We start from the raw sequence: 22,150 nt of genomic DNA, 5'->3' as shown, positions 1-22,150 counted from the left end.
CATCAGAGGCTTAAATCATAAGATCAAGCGATCTCTGGTAATGAACCAAATTCGAACATATGGGGCAGATATTGCGTGCCTAATGGAGATGCACTTGGTGGGCGATAAACTTATGTCGCTTAAACAGCGCTGGGTTGGGTGGGCATTCCATTCCCCCTTTTCCACAATGTCCCGGGGGGTGTCAATACTCATAAGGAAAACTCTAAACTTTGTTAAAAATCAGGTTGAAATAGACCCAGGTGGCAGATATGTTTTCTTAGACTGTCTTATTAATAACATGCCAATATTAATTCTAGCAATATATATACCCCCTCTGTTCTCTTATGAGATACTGATTAAAGCTTTGGCCTTTATAACTGGCAACCCCACTGCCCAGTCACTCTGTGTGGGTGATTTCAATAATATATCAGACCCTCTAATGGATAGAATGAAAAACAGCCCCACTGCCACATCACACGGGAACACCGCTTTCTCCAATTTTCTGAGGGATGTCGGGTGGGTTGATATCTGGCGTGAGCGAAACCCCAATAAACTACAGTTTTCCTGCTTCTCCCCGTCGTACCAGACTTTCTCCAGGATCGACTTAATGTTGGCAACAAGATCTTTTATGCCCTCTGTCAGAAATGTTGTATATAAACCACGTGGCATATCTGACCATTCACCAATGCTCCTGGAGTTCTCTGATACGACGGAGCGAGGCCAAGGTTTTTGGAAACTCAATCCAGCCTGGCTACACTCTATGGGACAGGAGGATAGTATTAAGGCAAGCTGGGAGGAATACTGGGAGATCAATCGGGGGTCAGCAACAGCAGCAATAGAATGGGATGCTTTTAAAGCATTTATGCGTGGGATATACAGAAAACGAATATCAGAAATTAAAAATGCAAATAAATCTCGTTTACAGATTATGAAAGATAAATGCTTGGATTTAGAATTTAAATACTTGTCCAACAAATCTGAAACAACACATGACAATTGGCAGGAGGCCCAACAGACTTGGTTGAGGGCAATACAGGACGACAATATGAGAATGATGTACCATCGCTCATGTAAAACATATCAAACAGCTGATAAAACAGGTCGCCATCTCGCTTATTTAGCAAAAGCTGAAACCTCCCCGTCCTGTATTGGCCCAATCAAAGATGCGTCTGGACACCTCATCTATGACACCCCACAGATGGGAGACTTATTCTGTGACTATTTTAGAAAACTGTATACGACTGAGCTTAACATTACCCCAGAAGAGATGCAGGGGTTCATCGATCGAATAGAGCTTCCCCGCCTCTCCCCTACTGATAGCCAGGATCTGGATAGACCAATAAACGTTAACGAGGTGAGCCAGGCAATTAGAGAATTACAAGGAAATAAAGCCCCTGGCCTGGACGGGATCCCAGCTGAGGTGTTTAAGAAACACATAGCTGAAATAGCTCCTCTGCTTCATGTGACGCTAAACCGTAGCTTTGAGGAGGGGCAGCTCCCCCGATCTATGGTTGAAGCAAAGATCATTATTATTCTTAAACAGGGGAAAGAGGCAAACGACCTTGATTCTTATCGCCCCATATCCCTCTTAACCAAAGAGGCGAAGATCCTTGCAAAGGTCTTGGCTAACAGGCTCAAAAAATATATTCTCAAAATTATACACTCTAATCAATCTAGTTTTATGCCCGGTAAATCAACCTCCGCCAACCTCCGTAGACTTTATACCCATTTACAGCTCCCCCCAGAATCCAACAGTCAACCAGTGGTAATGTCTTTGGACGCCACCAAAGCTTTTGATGTCGTAGAATGGCCCTATCTCTGGACCACCCTGAAAGCATTCGGATTTGGAGCAGGCTATATTGAGTGGGTACAAATGCTATACGAGGATCCCACTGCTAGGGTCTCCCTAAATGGATGGACATCATCCGCCTTCAGGCTCTCCAGGGGCACGAGGCAAGGGTGTCCCCTATATCCCCTTTTATTTTCACTTGCGATTGAGCCCCTGGCGTGCCTGATGAGAACCCACATTAATATAAGAGGCCTACAAATCGCTCACTCGAGTGATGTAGTTTCGCTATACGCAGACAACCTCTTAATATATTTACATGACTACGGGGTATCTCTTCCCCATGTCCTTGAGGTCATCGCCAATTTCGGGAAATTTTCCAGTTTTAAAATTAATTGGAGTAAGTCACACATCATGTATTTAGGTATGACCCCGATTTCTCAACTCCCCCCCCTCTTCCTCTGGTGTGGTCAAATAAATGTAAGTATCTGGGGATCCAGATTACTCGAGACTCGGAGGAGTTTACCCAGTATAATCTCTACCCAGCACTCGAAAAACTTGACAAAAAATTGAAATCATGGGGTAGACTCCCGCTGACCGTGACAGGACGGATTAACCTGATTAAGATGGTGGTATTACCCCAGTTACTTTATATTATCCAACAATCCCCAGTCTTTTTGCCTAAAAACCTATTTAGAAAACTGAATAGTAAATTTTCATCTTTTATTTGGCATAATGCACGTCCAAAAGTACATCTAAATAAATTAATGATAGATAGGGTGAGGGACTTCCCGATTTCCGTCTATATTATCTATCGGCGCAGCTGACGCAGCTACGCCCCTGGATAGCTGACCTCGAAGATACAGATACTGCATTGGCAGTGGTGGCCCTGGCCACACCCCAAATACACCCTAAAAATAGAATCCTACAAACCAGGGTACACCCAAACGACCCACCATTGGTACAACAAGCCATTAAAATCTGGCAGGAGGTTGGTAAACAGCTCAATATCTCTGGGCTCGACCCGTCACATCCAATAGATGACCCTGTCACCTTTAAAGAGCTAACAACAATTCAGGTACGAGAAGTCTGGAATAGCTATTCGATTACGACCATTAGTCAGGTATATTCATCTGGCCATATAAAAACCTTTATAGAACTGAGGGATGAATTTAACCTCCCTAGATCATATTTTTTCCGCTATTTGCAGCTGAAAGCAGCACTTGAGGCACAATCCTCAAGTGCTTATCTGGTTCTAGACGAGTCTCCAATTAAAAAAATATTAAGGGCAGGGGATAAGAGGAAATTAACCAGTAGAATTTATGAAAGACTTAATTTAGAAAAGGGTGGAGATGTAATGGAGACTTTAAGGAATAAATGGGTACAAGATCTGGGACCAATAGAAGAGGAGGAATGGCGACATGCCGTCGCCTCTATCGCTCAATCTACAAGTGCTATAAGAACACAGCAGGTCCATTTTTTTATATTGCACAGATCCTATATGACAACAACACGCCGAGCTAAATTCAAAGGCCGAACATCACCAACATGCCCCAAATGCGGTACCAATATAGGCACCTTTTTCCACTTACTATGGCAATGCCGATGTGTTGTCAATTTCTGGGAAGGAATTATCCAAACCCTGGTAGACTCCGGTATTCCTAGAGCAGTCCTTAGTGAGAAAGGCTGTCTCTTGAACATCATAGAAACTAGGACTCTAAAACCCGGAGATCGGCAATACATCAATAACCTGTGCTCCTTGGCGAAAGTTATTATCGCAAATAGCTGGATGGCAAAGAACGGTCCCAGCCTAATAGCCTGGGAAGGATTGGTAAACTATACCTACAAACACGAGAAATATGTATATATGAATAGAAATGCGTTACATAAGCACCGTTGGATACAACAACACCCTAATCTAGAAACTTAGATTATATGTATGTAAATAACTTAGTACTCGGGATATTAATAAATAGGCTCTTAGACACGAAAACAAGGTAGAGTTATAATAATTAACTTTAATATAGAGATAAAAGACTTACACAACAAATTTAATAACCACGCATCCAGCACTTTGCACTTTAGAAATTTATTATATAGTTAAAAATGGCAGCTTTTTCTTCGCACTAAATAATTTACTCACGAGTAAATGAAAACACTGTCACCTCCTAGCACTAAAAGGAGAGAATTAAATATAATGAGAGTTAAAATTAGTAATAAAGCACATGCACTTTGTTATAGTACCACTAAAATAGGACTATGGACTTAGAGCGGATTATGGTTAGAAGAAGGAATAGACCAAAAAAGCAGGGGGGTAGGAGAGGGTGGGTGGAGGGGTACGAGGGTTTACTTTTATGTGTATAAGGTAGTTTTGTATGTATACTTATTTGTATAATTGTCAGTTATTGTTTCCCTTACCATGTCATTGTACTGCGGAAAATACAAAACACTGTCAAATGAAATTAAGGTAAATGTTTGTCTATTTGTAAAAAATCATTACAGATTATATTTAACCCCTTCCTGACAGAGCCTGTTTTTGCCTTCCTGACAGAGCCCTTTTTTTCAATTCTGACATGTCTCACTTAAGTGGGGATAACTTTTTTTTGCTTTTACTTATCCCAGTGATTTTGAGATTGTTTTTTCGTGACACATTGTACTTCAAGTTAGTGGTAAATTTTCGTCGATACAGTCTGTGTTTTTTTGTGAAAAATACCAAAATATCGTGAAAAAATGGAAAATTTTGCGATTTGCAAAATGTTAAATTTTCTGCTTGTGAGACAAATAATCTTACCACTCAAAATAGTGAATAACTAACATAGACCATATGTCTACTTTATGTTTCCATCATTATTTCAACCTCATTTTCATTTTTTTGGACACTAGGAGGCTTAAAATATGAATAGCAAATTCTCAAATTTTCAAGAAAATTTCAAACACTGATTTTTTTAGGGACCAGGTCAGTTATGATGTGACTTTGAGGGACTTGTATGTGAGACACCCCCATAAATGATGCCATTTCAAAAACTGCACCCCTCACAGTATTCAAAACAGCATTTTGGAAGTTTGTTAACCCTTTAGGTGTTTCACAGGAATTAAAACAAAGTGTAGGTGAAATTTCAAAATTTCATTTTTTTTTCGGATTTTCAATTTTAATACATTTTTCTAAGGAACACAGTAGATTTTACTAGAGAAATGTGACTAAAAATTGATTCCCCCAATTCTTTGGTTTTCATAAATATCCTATATGTGGCCCTAGTATGCACGGTGACCAAACCACAGGCTTCATAATAGAAGGAGCACCTACTTGATTTTGGAGCCTCCTTTTTATGAGATTATTTTTTAGGCACCATGTAGGTTTCTAGGCACCATAAAATGCTAAAAGTTAGGTACCCCCCCACAAGTGACCCCATTTTGCAAACTACACCCTTCAGGGAATTCATCAAGGGGTATAGTGTACATTTCAAACCCCCAGGGGTTTCACCAATTGTGGTACAACTGGGCAGTGAAAATGAAAAAAATAAATTTTTCATTTTCACAGCTCAGTTGTATCAAAATTGGTGAAACCCCGGGGGGTTTGAAATGTACACTATACCCCTTGATGAATTCCCTGAAGGGTGTAGTTTGCAAAATGGGGTCACTTGTGGGGGGGTTCCACTGTATGGGTGTTTCGGGGGTCATTCAACCAGAATCTGTGCTGCAAAATCCAAAAATCACTCCTTCCCTTCTGAGTCCTGCCATGCACCCAACTGGTATTTTTTGGTCACATGTGAGGCATTGCCGTACTCGGGAGAAATTGGGGCACAGATTTTGGGGTGCTTTTTCTCCTTCATACCTTGTGAAAATTAAAAATTTTGAGCCAGAACTGCATTTTTCTGTCAAAAAATGTAATTTTTTACAGAAAAATGCAGTTCTGGCTCAAAATTTTTAATTTTCACAAGGAATGAAGGAGACAAAGCACCCCAAAATCTGTGCCCCAATTTCTCCCGAGTACGGCAATGCCTCACATGTGACCAAAAAATACCAGTTGGGTGCATGGCAGGACTCAGAAGGGAAGGAGTGATTTTTGGTGGTGGAATGAATGGTGGGTGCTATGTCGCATTAGCAAGACCCCCGAAGCACCAATACAGTGGAACCCCCCCACAAGTGACCCCATTTTGGTCACCAGCTTTGGGATGGGGGCTGGCGCTGCGGCTGGTGGGGGGGTGGGAGCGGTGCTGGCGCTGCGGCAGCCGGGTGGGTGGGAGGGAGGGGGGCTGCCGGGTGGGAGGGGGGGGGGGGGGCTGGCGATCGGTGGTGATCGGTGCTGTACAGCACCGATCACTGTGTTACCGAGCGGCTTAGCCGCCGGTAACACAGAAAACGCTGCAATTGGCTGTTCACATTTGAACAGCCAATCGCAGCGATCGCCGCGAGGGGGGATGTCTGCTGTCAGGGACAGCAGACATCTCCAAACTGTCACCGCGTCTATAGACGCGGTGACAGTAAAACCATGACGTATATATACGTCTTCGGTCGGGAAGTACCTCCCGACCATGACGTATATATACGTCATATGTCGGGAATATCTATGTATATATATGTGTGTGTGTGTGTATGTATATGTATATATGTGTATATATGTGTGTATATATATATGTATATATATATATATATATATATATATATATATATATACACACATATATATACACACACACATATACACATGTGTGTGTATATATATATATATATATATATATATATATATATATATAAAATTCAGCTGATTTGATTTATTTTTATTTTTAGCAGCTCATGCTGCTGCTGCTGCTGCTGCTGCTGTGGGTACGGGGGTGGGGGGGGGGAGCGCACGCTGCGTGCGCTCCGGCTGCGACTGCCGGGTGCTGCTGCCCTGGACGGTGAGCTGCCGGGGGGGTGGGAGGGGGTGTCTGCGGATCGGTGGTGATCGGTGCTGCACCGATCACCACCGATTTCTGTGTTACCGAGCGGCATAGCCGCCGGTAACACAGAAATAGCTGTGATTGGCTGTTCACATTTGAACAGCCAATCACAGCGATCGCCGACCGGGGGGGGCACCCCTGCCCCCCCTGGGCGACGAGGGGGGATGTCTGCTGTCAGGGACAGCAGACATCACCTAACTGTCACTGCGTCTCTAGACGCAGTGACAGTTAGAAGCCATGACGTACATGTACGTCAAATGTCGGGAAGTACTTCCCGACCATGACGTACATGTACGTCAAATGTCGGGAAGGGGTTAAAAAAAAAAAAAAGTTACAGGCTGATTGGCCAGTGAAGTACCAGGCACTTTGGGGGAAATTTACCAATATGAAAAACCTAGTTTTTCGTATTGGTATTTTCCCTACGACTGCATACGACTGTTTAAGTCGTATGCAAAGTCGTGTTCCGGAGGATCAGTTACAAAGCAGTCAGATACGACTGCTTTGTAACCCTCCGATGGTTTAATGATTCGTATTAGCGGCCGTATATACGGCTGCTAATACGAATTATTTCTAGCAGTCTGCACGGATCAGTCAGATCCGTGCAGGCTGCAAGGTGTAAAAAAAAATCGAAAAAATAAATAAATAAAAAAAAAAAACGGCGTGGGGTCCCCCCCACAGCTGTAACCAGCACCAGGCTGAAGGAGCCGGGGCCGGTAATTAAAAATCAGGGAACCCGACAAATAGGGGTTCCCCGATATATAACAACCAGCCCCAGGGTCCGGGGCTGGTTCCCAAAATACGGGGGACAAAATGACTAGGGGTCCCCCGTATTTCAAGAACCAGCCCCAGGCCAAACCAGCCAGCAGGGTAATGCCACAGCCGGGGGGAGACTTTTTATGCAAGTCCCCCCGGCCAAAGCATTAACCCTACCGACCAGTCAGCCTGGCCAGGGGCCCTGGGGGAGTGGGGACCCCCCCAATAAAGGGGTCCCCCCCCTCCAGGACTTACCTGACCAGGCTGAAGCCTGGTGCTGTCCTCGATGCCCCTGGGCATCGAGCTGATTATCGTGTAAAAAAAAAGATGAACCTATTGTTTTTTACTGTGGCACTACAAGTGCCAGCAAGCCTCCCCAGCAAGCTGGGACTTGGAGAACCACAAGTCCCAGCCTGCTGGGCATTAAAGGGCCCGCTGGCACTTGTAGTTCCACAGTTAAAAAAATAGTGCACAAAACACACTGACACACTTTTAAAATAAAATTGTATTACATACAAAGCCCACACATACTAATACTTACCTATCTTCTTTCCGTAGGTATCCCTGGTCCTGTGTCGTCGTCTTCTGGTCCTGTGTTGTCTTCTTCCTCCATGTCGACCGTCGCTGTCGCCGTCCGGATCCGACGAAATCCATTTGGGAAGCTGTGGAAGGAAACCATACTCACCTGTCCCAGCGCGACGTAGTCCAGGTAAGTGTCTTGGCAAAAAAACAAACCGACAGCCCGAAACCAAGCGGACACGGAGACGCACGGTGTTTGTTTACATCGTGCGGCTCCGCCTCCCGAATGCCGCTATTGGCCGCCTTGCGGCCTAGCGGCCAATCAGGAGCCGCTAGGCCGCAAGGCGGCCAATAGCGGCATTCCGGAGGCGGAGCCGCACGATTTAAACAAACACCGTGCGTCTCCGTGTCCGCTTGGTTTCGTGGTGTTCGGTTTGTTTTTTTGCCAAGACACTTACCTGGACTACGTTGCGCTGGGACAGGTGAGTATGGTTTCCTTCCACAGCTTCCCAAATGGATTTCGTCGGATCCGGACGGCGACAGCGACGGTCGACATGGAGGAAGAAGACAACACAGGACCAGAAGACGACGACACAGGACCAGGGATACCTACGGAAAGAAGATAGGTAAGTATTAGTATGTGTGAGCTTTGTATGTAATAAAATTTTATTTTAAAAGTGTGTCAGTGTGTTTTGTGCACTATTTTTTTAACTGTGGAACTACAAGTGCCAGCGGGCCCTTTAATGCCCAGCAGGCTGGGACTTGTGGTTCTCCAAGTCCCAGCTTGCTGGGGAGGCTTGCTGGCACTTGTAGTGCCACAGTAAAAAACAATAGGTTCATCTTTTTTTTTACACGATAATCAGCTCGATGCCCACCGCCCAGGGGCATCGAGGACAGCACCAGGCTTCAGCCTGGTCAGGTAAGTCCTGGAGGGGGGGGGGGTCCCCACTCCCCCAGGGCCCCTGGCCAGGCTGACTGGTCGGTAGGGTTAAGGCTTTGGCCGGGGGGACTTGCATAAAAAGTCTCCCCCCGGCTGTGGCATTACCCTGCTGGCTGGTTTTGCCTGGGGCTGGTTCTTAAAATACGGGGGACCCCTACTCATTTTGTCCCCCGTATTTTGGGAACCAGCCCCAGAGCAGGAGCCTGGGGCTGGTTGTTAAAAATCGGGGAACCCCTATTTGTCGGGTTCCCTGATTTTTAATTACCGGCCCCGACTCTTTCAGCCTGGTGCTGGTTACAGCTGTGGGGGGAACCCCACGCCGTTTTTTTTTTATATTTAATTTTTTTTCTATTTTTTTACACTGAAGCCTGCACGGATCTGACTGATCCGTGCAGGCTTAAAGCAAATACGACAGGAAAATGGTGTTCTATTTTCCTGTCGTATTTGCGTGGGTGTTTCACACCACTTAGCAGCCGTATTATCCGGCTGCTTAGTAAATCAGAAACCACCATTCTTTTGAATGGTGATTTCTGTCGTATCCTATCGATGGTGTAGACATTCGTATTTGTAACTACAAATACGAATGTTCCATCTTTAGGACTACGAATTGTTGTATTTTTGGGATTGTAAATCCCGAAAATACAAATTCGTAAAAAAAAGGTGTATTTCTGCCTACGAATACACCTTTTTTCTACGAATCCATTTTGGTAAATGTCCCCCTTTATCTCTTTTCCACCCTTAACACTGCTTCATACATCTACCCCTGAGGCTCATACAGTATTATAGACAGTGGCGGCTCCAGAGGTGGGGCTGCAGCGCAATTTAAAATTCAATCAGGGGGCCAAATCAACTGCCAGTGAGTCCCGGTCAGTGCTGTGTAGCAGTGCCAGATTAAGGTCTAAATGGGCCTGGAGCTGAAAATTATCAAGGGCCTATTATGCGAAATAATAGGGGTTGTGGCCAGCACCTAATAATGTGGTGTTCTGTTTGGGTGGTCTGCTCATGAGTGTGTCTCTGTGTAAATACTTTCAACTAATTATATATGCCTGGAAAAGCCAGGGGGCTTGCATAGGAAAAATGCAGGGCGATATACAGTATTGGCGGGTGCCCTCCAAAGGTGCACCCGCAGGACGCCGATGTCCTAAGATATTTGTGGGTTAAGGCCGCACTCCAGTCATAAAAAAAAATAATGAAAGCCAAAACTTGGTAGACAACATTTCAGCACCTTTTATGTGGTCACCTAAGTTTACCACACCATATACCCCTTATACAAATCATGCAACACAATAGTAACCCCCTTATACTGTACTTGCCTCTTACACATTATGCCACATGGAATGAGCCAAAATTCACACTATGGCACATGGATTGAGTCAAAATTCACGTTTTGCCAAACGGATTGAGCAATAATGCACAATATGCTTCACAAACAGGGCATTGTGCACCAAAGGCGCGCTTTAAAAATTTACACCATAATGCCCATTACATGTAAAGCCACAGACCATAATGTCCATTAGGTATTATGCCAAACACCATAATGCCTATTCAAAATGATGCTACATAAGTGCTGCTTACCTACATGCTCATTACCAGGGGTTTCATGCTCATTCCCAGGGGTTCCATGCTTGTTGCCATGTGGGATTACATGCTCATTGCCAATTCATGCACGCAGTAACTGGGGGACAGCCACAGCTGGGCAGAAATGATAGCCGGGCAGAAAGCAGGGAGCTGCCCAGCTGTATTCCCGGCTATTTGATATACTACCCCTTTCACACCAGAAAATGCAGGGACTTACCCGGGAATATGGTCCCAGGATCATGTAGGGAAATTCCCTGTCCCTTTTACACCAGCCTAGTCCCTGCATTTTCTAGTGTGAGGGGGAGAGAAACCCCGTCCCCTTTAACCGACAGCTATATCTTTGGAAGCAACTGACCCATTTACATGAGACCAGTATCGTATTTAAGAACTTTTGAGTGGGCTTTGAATGATTTTGGGCCTGCGAAACTGGGCCATTTGGCTCCAGAGAAATCTGTCCTCAAACAACATGAAATTACATTTCAGAAATGAAAAAATCAGTTTACCCACAATATCTCTGGAACCAATGAACCCATATGGACCAATGAGATCATTGAGCTTCTGTGATGACGCAGGGAGAACTGGCAGCCATTTGAACTGGGCGTGGGTTGGAATTAGCGGGTCCCATGTTATCCTATGGGAAAATGTTCCAGATTTTCTAGACGGTATCTCTGGTTCTCAGGGGGGGGGAGGCCCATTGTTAATCTGGCCCTGCTGTGTAGCAGCGTTAGGGGGCAGTTAATGTGACTCCCCTATTTCAGTTTTGAACTGCACTGCAGCACAACATCTGTAGCCACCACTAGAGGTGCATATGCTTAGATGGCACTGGTCACCCACCCAAACAGCACTGGTCACACTTCTCCATAATAGGCTCTTTATCATTTCCTGCCTCAAGTCATTGTGGCCCTTAACCGGATGTGGTAGCATGATAAATGACCACGTCAAGCCATACTTGTCTTCCCTCCCGAAATGGCTGTATGGTTTCCCAAAATTGTGTGGCCCTGTTGGATGCCCGGAAAGGAGGGCAAGTCCCCTGCATTCACACACACCCCCATGCGCACCCACTTATAGAATAAAAGTGGTCAGACCGAAAGGGACCCAATGATGTGATTCACGCTGAATTGCATCATTGTAGTCACACCCCCACTATACACACTTATCATTAAGATTTGATCATGTGGCCGTGCCCTGAGTCATCCCACCTTCCCACCAGCCACATCCCCTGTACACTGACTACTCAATTATTATGTGTCAAGTTTGGCTTTTCCTGACATGGTTGCATCCACCAGCAACCATGTCTGGTCATTACACGCCTCTGCTCCATTAAATCCACCCTGGGCTCCTACTCCCACCCATTCCGCAATGAAGGGCTTTCCTAACAGCGTTGCAAGTCACAACTACAGGAGGACAATCTTTTTGCAGCCCAATCTGACAGGGCTGAGGATAACGCAGCTGTCAGCACAGCTCAGACAGGGTTGTCCACAGTCTAGTACCCCTTTCACACCGCACTTGTTAAACAGTATATTGCCGTTTTTTTTTCCATTTGAAAATGTTTAAGGCTGCAGTGGGAAAGCACCAGAGTTCATTTACCGGTTAAAGATAACCGGTATTTCAAAACGTTTAAAAAGCAGAGTCCTACACGTTTCAGAGCCGTTTTTTATACAGTGAGAATGGCTCTGAAACGGTATTTAGTACAGACTACCATACGTTTCAACATTTGCAGACAGTGGGTCGGGACGGGGTGCGCGTCGAAGCCACGCGTCATTTTTTGGGGTGTGGCCTATCGGAAAGGGGGCGGTGGGGACATGCTGGCCAGCCCCCAGCCCCTCTGCCTGCAAGAATAGACGCTGTGCGCATGCGCACAACGTCTATTCAGTGTATTAATGGATGACAGGGGGGGGGACTCCCAACGCCCCCCCCCCCCCCGCCGCGGGACACTGCCGGTGGCAGGAGGGATGTGGGAATGTCCCAAAATATCAGGGCGTACCCAAAATAAGCGGTACAGTTGGGAGGTATGGACTACAGACCTGTGATAGGCTGGCTGCCTTGAAACATGTTCAGGGGATTAAACGGGTTGACTGATGTGAATGGTATTTAAACAGTATTTAAAACGGTAATCTACTGCAATTTGAAGGCTCAGACCCATTTTAAATACCGTTTCAAAACACCAGTTTCTAAAACGTTTAGGCAGTGTGAAAGTGGTATAAGCTTCCGTAGAAAAGTTATGTTTGTTTTTTAAATTTCAGATTTCCCTCTGGCTGGGCTGCCTACCTTGGTTCCAAGCAGCCGCAGCCCAGCCTGGTCACAAACGGCAGCATCCCCTGGGCTGTATTGAGACAGCATCCCCCCCACCCCACCCCCACCCCCCCCGGTCTGTAGTGTCAGCACTCACAGCACCCGCTACCCCACCCCCGGCTGTAGTGTCAGCACCAGCAAACACCACCCCCCCCCCCCCCCGGCTTGTAGCACCCCCCCCCCTTCCCGGGCCGGATTTCAATCCCAATCCGCCCCTGGGAATAAGTGTAGCTGATCTCGAAGAACTCCAACCCCTTTGGAGGGTAAATCCACCACACATCACTCCAGGTCTTGCCTTTTTCACTAAGACCAGGAGTGAAGTGTGGTGGATTTATCCTCCAAAGGGATTGGAGTTAATCGAGAGCAGCGATATATATATGTCTAGTGTCTGTTTGTGTGTCTCCGAAACACTGCCATCTGTTGGCAGCAAGTGAAACTACATCTCTTTCTCTCTCACACATGCACAAACACAGAGGCAATCGCAGGGTAGCTGACTAGCTTTCGAAACATTTACTTTGAACCGGCTTACTAGTACACCCTGGCTGCGGGAATAGACGCTGTGCGCATGCGCACAGCGTTTATTCCCCGCTGCTTAGCAGCTGACAGGGGGGGACTCCCAACAGCCCCCCCACACCGCGGGACACTGCCGCCCGCGGGTGGGACAGCGGGACAGGCCCTGATAATCGGGACTGTCCCGCTAAAATCGGGACTGTTGGGAGGTATGAAATCATTTAAGTGGTTTATTCCAAAATATACCGCCATGGGTTAACTATCTATGTGCCAATGCAGATGCTATACTTCAAAATATCAATTCAAAAAATGCATTCATTACTTTTCCCTTTTTTGAAACGGTATCCGGACTATTGTTAGACAGCACTTACATAGACAGCCATTACATCGACACCATTAGTTCGACAGCTCAATAGGTCGACATGGTTTTAGGTCGACATACCATTAGGTCGACATGTCATTAGGTCGACAGCTCATTAGGTTGACAGCTCATTAGGTCGACAGCTCATTAGGTCGACATGTTTTTAGGTCGACACTGCCATTAGGTCGACAGTGTCTATGTCGACAGTCAAAAGGTCGACACGGTTTTTTTCACTGTTTTTTGAGCCGACATGTGCTGACAGGCGGTATTTCATGCCCTACTATCCACTAGGGCGTGGTGGGAGAATAAAATAGTGTGCCGAGCGCAGCGAGGCACCGTGCCCGAAGCATTGCGAGCGAAGCGAGCGATGCGAGGGGCTGCGGTACACTTCAAACGGTGTCCATGTCGACTGTGTCGACATTTCGGCCAAAAAACAGTGAAAAAAACCATGTCGACCTTTTGACTGTCGACATAGACACTGTCGACCTAATGGCAGTGTCGACCTAAAAACATGTCAACCTAATGAGCTGTCGACCTAATGAGCTGTTGACCTAATGACATGTCGACCTAATGGTATGTCGACCTAAAACCATGTCGACCTATTGAGCTGTCGAACTAATGGTGTCGATGTAATGGCTGTCTATGTAAGTGCTGTCTAATATCCATCCCACATCCCCATCGAAGGGTTAATTTACCTTGTGCTTAGCAGCATTAACTCTTGGCAAGCTATGTTAGCACCGAAGCCACTATGTCACTTTAATCAGGGGTTGCAACTAAAGACCAGGAAAGCCCGGGCAGCCTGAGTACAATGAGTCACTTGTTGTATTTCACATTTATATCTCACATTGCGGTTTAAGGAAACATGACTTTGCTCCTGCCAGCGTGTGTGATCCCAGCATGCCACCAGTAGCCATGCCAGTGCTTGGGGAGCCTGAGTGTGCCAGTGCCAGGAGAGGCTGAGTGTGTCAGTGCCAGGAGAGGCTGAGTGTGTCAGTGCCAGGAGAGTGTGTGTGTGTAACCGGGTTCTGTCTGTGCCTCACTCCTCCCACCCTGCTGCACAGTACACGGTGTAATTGGAGTCCCTCATACACAGGGAGCTGCTCGGTTTGTTGACAAAGTCGATGAATGAGTGGATGAACTCCAGCCCAGCCTATGACATTACCCACCACAAGCATCAGAGGGAGAGGACGTTCAGAGCAGCTTAGTCCAGCACAAGCTAATGATCAGGCGTCACTTCATGCACCTAAGTAGGACCCTTCCCTTGACAGTCTCCATCCTGGTGAGCCCTGGATTGCATTTATTAGGCGTGACAGCTCTCTGTGTACAGCCATAGCCCACGCTGCTGCCCCGCTAGTGCTGATCATATAGCAGCGCTGATCCTCTGCTGACAGTGGGCTGGATGACTGCTGGCACATTCCCTACTTACTCTACAGACAACTTTTATCTCCCTGGGACTCGCTTCGTCGCCTGCTGGAAATCTAGGTAAAGATCATTTTCATTATTTCACTTTACTGAATATATCGAGGCAGAAATATATTATTGCTAGAATAAAGTACAGATATTCCCAGTAAGTGGTCTAACTGGGCTAGACACACCTGTGTGCATGCAGTAAGTAATGCACAAACTGACTGATGTGGGACGTGAAATTTATATTACTATATACTGTACCAGGAGCTTTATATTTAAAAGGCTACAACTGTCTGATAATATGATCTGATGCAATGATGTGAATGCGGGCAACGAGCTGCACTGGATTTAAGATGGGATGTATTTGATGTCATTTAAATTAATTTTGTAGCTGACCTACTACTTTCATTTAAAAGTGTATTAGGATTTATTACTATTATTATTATTATTATTATTATTAATAATAATAATAATAATAATAATAATAATATTATTGCAAAATACAGTTTGGTATTGCCTAATATTTAAAGTTATGACAGTAGTACACTCCAGCAAAAAAAAAAAAAAAGCAGGTTATATTCAGATCCCACCATTGCTGTGTGCTGGATCTACAGAGAATTTGAGTCCTGTGACTATTTAGTGCCTTTTCCCTTAAGCATTGGCAGAAACAGTCATTTCCTAGTGGGTGAAAGTCTGCCAAGATTACATGGAAGTCTACATATTGCAGATTGAGCCATAGACATTACTATAACAATTTTCTTTGCCAAAATGTATTTTTAATCACATATGCTGGAAGCATACATTTCTAAATCCCTAATAATGGTCTACGACTGAGCTTGCAGTGAACCTGTCTGGGGTATTATCCCTCAGTGTAATGCAGTAGGAGAACATAATAATATTGCAAAATGCTTGGCTTGTTGATATTACACGCTGTCATTGAGGGTATGATGTAACATGTGTATAGGATACAGTAGTAGCAAAAAGTTCAACTCACTTAGAATATGACTGGAGAGTATAAAATAGTTTTTCATGTGTGTGGAATTATCATGGGTAATATTAATGTAAGTAATGGCACACAAGCATTACATAAATAGAATTCTTCAAACCCAGTGTGACTTCATATGATGACATTACTGATATAGATACCAGGCTCTCTGATGACAACTGCAGTTATGGGTTTGCGTTCTTTGACCTAATGTATACTGGAAGTCAGATATTGTCCAAACAGGATATTACTATTTTAGTGGTGGGATTCTCCAGTTTCTGCTTTGCATCACTGCTCCTGAATCCCATGTTGCATTACTATGACAGTAAGAATTGACATGACTCTGATGTGGAAAGTTAGTTATCTTGCCTTAAAAAGAAATGTTTCCTAGAACGCTACTAGATCTTTTATTCTAAATCATTTGTGTAATAAACTAATTAGTTTTTTAATTAATGACTCGAAACATGACAGCCTTTTGATAGTAAACACTGACAGTTGCAAATCACATTTGTTTAATGAGCGGATCCTCAGTGGGAACATCTATTATATTGTTCAACCTTATAGTCATGTCTGTAACATATGACTTCTGCTCACTGACAAACTGACACCCAAAACCTGCAATGCTCTAATCATACTCCAGATACATCTCTGTTACTAATCCTAAGTAATTAGGCCATAGCAAAACACAGTGATTTATCCTGTAGCAATGCGAAGCAGCCTGTGGAAAATCATAGTTGTCTGGGGTATATAGCTTACTTTAACCATTGCAAGTCATTTGAAGTATAACAGATCAGCTTCCCTTTTAACAGTGGGTGAGTGATGTTTTATGTAACTTGTCTTACTAAGACCTGTATGTCACAACAGTTCCCACCTGGGTGTCTGCCAAGCTTTAATTGTTCTTTGGTAATAATTATAATTAAAGAAAAAAAACTGGTGTTACATAGCTATACTAAGCATTGCTCTGGCATGATATATTTTTTTCTTTCTCTTTCGAAATGATACTGTTACAACTCCTGTCTCAATAATGGTCCCTTATCTTCTCCATGCAGCGCTTACAGATGGCTTAACAAACAACAATTGTTCAGTTCTCAGGAATTTAGCAGGAACCTAGAAAGCATTTAACTAGTGTATTTGCACTGCACTTCTTGCAGGCCTGAACCTCATTCTGCAAGATCTTTGAAGTAATTCATATGATGTGCAGCATGGTGGTACAGTGGTAGTATTGCTGACATACGGTTATGGGTTCAAATCTGACTAAAGTTCTATCTCTATGGAGTTTGGAAGTTCCTCCATGTTTGTTTGCATTTCTTTCCCACTTTAAAAACTTACGGCAGGTTAATTGGGTTCTGACTAAATTAACAATTGTGATAAGAAAATGTGTGGTCGGGGTCATATTCTAATTTCATAGTTTTTTACTTTAGTTTGAGTGTCCAGGACAGGGAAGGACAGGAGAGCTGGTTTTGATTATTTCTCCTATTTACTGTATACATCTGTCTCGTAACCCTAGTGTGGATCATAGGGGCTGATGTGAATGATTCTCTGTAAAGAAAGTACTGCGTTATACTGTATGTAGGCACTATACATGAAACTACAGTATTAATAGGTAAGATCAGAATAATTATACAGTATAGAGGTAGATCTTATGGAAATCATAGGATACTGTTTCACAAGATAATATGTCATTACATGGTGGTGTACAATATTACATTTCTTATTTTGCCTTGTAATTCCTCACTGCATTTATTAATTGACATTTTCCTTACCATAAGTTTACCCAAAAACCTGGGCTAATGGTGTTAAACGCTTTCTGATGTGCAGTGCGACTGCGGAAGGAGTGGTGCACTTAGACATGCACAAGTTTATGGCTAATTGGGTCAATAAGAGAATATTTACTGTACCACAACATTCCTGAACTGTGTTTTCATGATGAATTAGTAGTTGCATTGTCACTATCATGATGTGGCATAATTGCAAAAAGTTGTATGTGCCCATCTTATGCCTACTTGCCTACTCTAATAGGGGTTTATTTAGTAAAATGGGAGTTCTATTGAAGATTGGATGTTGCCCATAGTAACCATTCAGAATCTACTTCTTATTTATTTAGCACATTCTAGAATTAAATAGAATCTGATTGGTTGCCCATAGCAACAACCCATCTTCAATAGAACTCCCATCTAAATAAATAAACTCCTTTTGTTTAAATGTACTGATATTGGAGTTCTATTGAAGATACGGGGTTGCCCATAGTAACCAATCAAAATCTACCACTTATTTAGCACTTTCTAGAAGATAATAGATAGAATCTGATTGGTTGCCCATAGCGACATCCCATCTCCAGTACGTCTTCCATCTTAGAAAATAAACCCCCATAGAGTATATCAATGAATATTGTTATATTTTAGGTTCAAACCTCATGAGATTGTATTTTGTAACTGTAAACTAAGGAGAAACCACATAATTATTTTTGGTGTAATTTTATTTTTATACATCTCTATATTTTTTTAAATGTGCATGATTTAATGTTGAGATTTTGCATGCATTTCCGAAATGCAAACCAAACCAGCCTGAAATAAACACAAATAGAATAGTGTCCCTAGAGGTAGGGTCTGGGGAAGAATTTTAAGGCACTTCTATTTTTCATTAGGAAACCTCTGCATTTTAAAGCCATAACATAAAAGTGAATGGAGAGCACTGCATTCAGCACTTTGACATTCCAGTCACTCTAGCTTCAGGAAAACATTTCTGAACCAACTGACCATCACCTTAGTCATACAAGTACTAACTTTTGTACAACATATCCCCTTCATGGAGTAAGAGTTATATAAGTAAGTGTAATGAAGATACCGTTTACGCAGTATGTATATGTTCCCAGTGCAATAAGCATGGATATGTAAATGTTTGGACAGAAGTGAGTGATTTTGGCGTATTAGTGCTGTCATGTTGTTTGTTTAAAATATACTGTACTGGACATTTTTAGTAGTTATACAGAATGGCACAATAGATCTTCATCAGGGCACAATACATATGCAACATGTTAAGTGTTTGAAATTGGAAAGTCACAGGGGATTTCCCCTATTTATTATTTAACCAGCGATCAGTATTATATTTCACTGTTTGCTTCCTATATTGGTGAATTACATTTCTTCAGTAAATATAAGGATTTACATTTGGAATAACAATTTGAAAGATGAATCATGATCCTATTATTCTGTACCAACATAACCTGTGTGGCTGTGAACTAGATAAGTAAGGCAATCATTCATTAGTAACAATACAGGAACATAATGGAAAGGAAACGGTAAGAGGACTTTTCTCATTGCAATTTACAATTCATTAGGGAAAAAAGGATGATTTATAAAAGACACAGGTGCATGGTTTGATCAATTAGCATGTGCTCAGAAGTGAATGGAGATAAAACTCACCAGGGCGTCTTTCTGAACAAGAAAATGAAGTGTTTTGTGTGGCATATGTCACCAGTGGGTGTACAAGATTAAGGGAATAATAGAGTTGGCAAATAGACAAACATGTCTCTGTAGATAAGAAATCTAGTCCTTGCAGTTTTGTTTTTAGGAACTGCTTAAAACTATGAAAGGTTAGTGAAAAATTGTAGTATCAAATATTAATTCAGAACATTTCAGCACATAAACAAACCTCCAAATTTTTTCGGTTTCAGTGGGGCAGCCCTGATTCAATGAAGCTACCATATATACTCGAGTATAAGTCGACCCGAATATAAGCCGAGGCACCTAATTTTACAACAAAAAACCTGGGAAAACTTATTGACTCAAGTGGGACCCTCACTCGAGTATAAGCCGAGGGGGGGGGGGGGGGGGGGGGGCTTTTTCAGCATAAAAAAATGTTCTGAAAAAGTAGGCTTATACTCGAGTATATATGGTAGGTATGGTCCATTTCCTGATGCTGTGCGTAACAGATGCCACATGCATCAGTAGCAGGGAATCGGTATTAGAGAAACAGACATATATAAGGGTCAGAACTCCCAATGTGGTACAGTTTTGCCTTTCCCAATTTGCCATACATCAGAAAGACTGGCTGATTCTGAGATGGGAGCAAGTAACTTTGCACACTAGTAAACAATGTTGAAGTGCAAATGGGGCAAATTAAATGTGCACAGAGATTTAGAGTTAATATGGATGTGCACAAATTAAACTCTAAATTGTAGTTTAAGAATAAAGTTGTACTGAAGAAGTAGCCATGTGCAATGAAAAGCTGTTAGACTTTTACTTTTATGAATTGACAGTATTTAATGCTTTAGTTTTATGGTTCCTCATATGCAATTAATCTGTCAGCACTGGAGATACCTTCTATTACTTGTTTCCAAAGGTATGGTTGCATGCAGTGCAGCTGCTATGTGGCCCATTGCTTACAGGGGCCCACCTTCCCTGTCAAAGATGTATGCGTTATACACACATTTCACCATTGGAAGATACACTATGTGTAGTTATGCCACTAAAACTGCTCATTGTAATGTGATGTAAAATTAACTGTAGGGCATTATAAAGTCACATAGGGGGTAATAATTATTATAAATTTTTTCTACCCTTTTTAGGGTGAATTATATTAGCCCTATTCAATGCTCGTGATGATTTTTTGACTGGTCGAAAAATCCAGAAGCATCAAAACCCATGTGGGTCGGCGAATATAGGGTACACAGAGTTCCAGCTATGTCCCCGATTAGCTCCATATACTGGGTTTCAGTTGGAAAATCTCTTTCCCTATCCATTTCCCTATCCCTAATCATTAGGCTGCAGAGAAAAGATTCTTTCTTGGTGCCACCCATATTTACATTATCAGCATTTATGGGCTACATTCAAAAGCAGACAGTATTTACCCTGCATAGAAAAAAAATACATGTATTTGCACCCCTTGCATTACAATATAGTTTGTTTCAGATACAGAGTGATTTGCTTTGATCCCAACCCAGGGAAGAATTCGTTCAATTAGTGCTGATATTTTCCGTAAATCTGAAAATCTACACTTTTTTGCAGATTTTCTGTCAAATTTCTATTTTCAAAATTCAACGGTAATCTGAGAGGATTGCTATGAAATCCCGGCGGTCGGAATCCCGGCGTTCAAAATCCCGAAGCCGGAATCCCGACCGCTGAAATCCTGACAAGGGGGGACGTGGATCACCCCCCGCTTGCGGGCTCGCTGCGCTCGCCACGCAGCAGGCCCGGTGCCTCGCTAGGCTTGGCACACTAATTTATTCTCCCTCTATGGGTGTCGTGGACACCCACGGAGGGAGAAAGTGTCGGGATTTCGGCGGTCGGGATTTCGGCAGTCGGGATTCCGGCGTCGGGATTTTGAATGCCGGGATTTGAACTGCATCCCAATCTGAGGACTATATGCCGGGTACACACTAGATCAGGGGTAGCCAACTCCAGTCCACGAGAGCTACCAACAGCAGGGCCGGATTATAATGGAGGCACAGGGGGTCAGTACACCTGGACCCCCCTCTATCTAGGGGCCCCCTGTGGTTGGCATGTATTTTTCAAAAATATATATATTTTTTTTTAGCTAATGGTTTTGTGCATGGGAGTGGGGTAGTGCTGCAGCTTCACCTATCTGCCAAAGTGACAATGATTAATGGTGCCAAGGCACACTGACTGCATAAGTGTGCAGTGCATTACTGGGAGTTGACTCCCATAAGACTTTGCACAAGAGGTCAGAGGCTGAGAGGCTTGTGCTGAGCTCTGCTTGGTGGAGCTCATCATATGCTTCTCAGGCCCATGAAGGATAGCAGCAGCAGCCTCATCATGGGAGGGTTTTTAATCAGAGGCAGCGCTGAGCCTGTCAGGGCTCCTACAGAGTAAGGTACAGAGGAACAAACAAAGGTTTTTCATGTGGTATTATATATATATATATATATATATATATATATTAATCCCCCCCCCCCCATGCAGTTGACAATTGACCATTTTTATACTGCTTTTACTCTGTGTTTTGACAGTGTAATATCCTACCGTGCAGTTTGTGGCCAGTAATGGCAAGTAGGAGGGGGCCCCCCTTTCTAAAGTGCCCTGGCCCCCCCAAAGGCTTAATCCGGCTCGGACCAACAGTTAATGTTTTCCAGGCCTCCTCA

At 43.6% G+C, this 22,150-nt stretch overlaps 1 protein-coding gene across 1 annotated transcript in view; it reads left to right on the top strand.

Moving 5' to 3' along the window:
• The first annotated feature begins 14,542 nt into the window (after positions 1-14,542).
• The window catches only part of SEMA3D (semaphorin 3D), a 206,216-nt gene continuing 198,608 nt past the window's right edge, over positions 14,543-22,150 (top strand). Inside the window, exon 1 of the mRNA XM_083183086.1 lies at positions 14,543-15,140. The gene's annotated coding sequence lies outside the window, so the exon portion shown is untranslated. The remainder of the gene's footprint in view (positions 15,141-22,150) is intronic.

This window comes from Crinia signifera, chromosome 4 (genome assembly GCF_055691185.1).
Source record: "Crinia signifera chromosome 4, ASM5569118v1, whole genome shotgun sequence".
NCBI lineage: Eukaryota > Metazoa > Chordata > Amphibia > Anura > Myobatrachidae > Crinia > Crinia signifera.
Note: the sequence above shows the minus strand (reverse complement) of the source record. Positions and strands in the feature narration are given on the sequence as shown.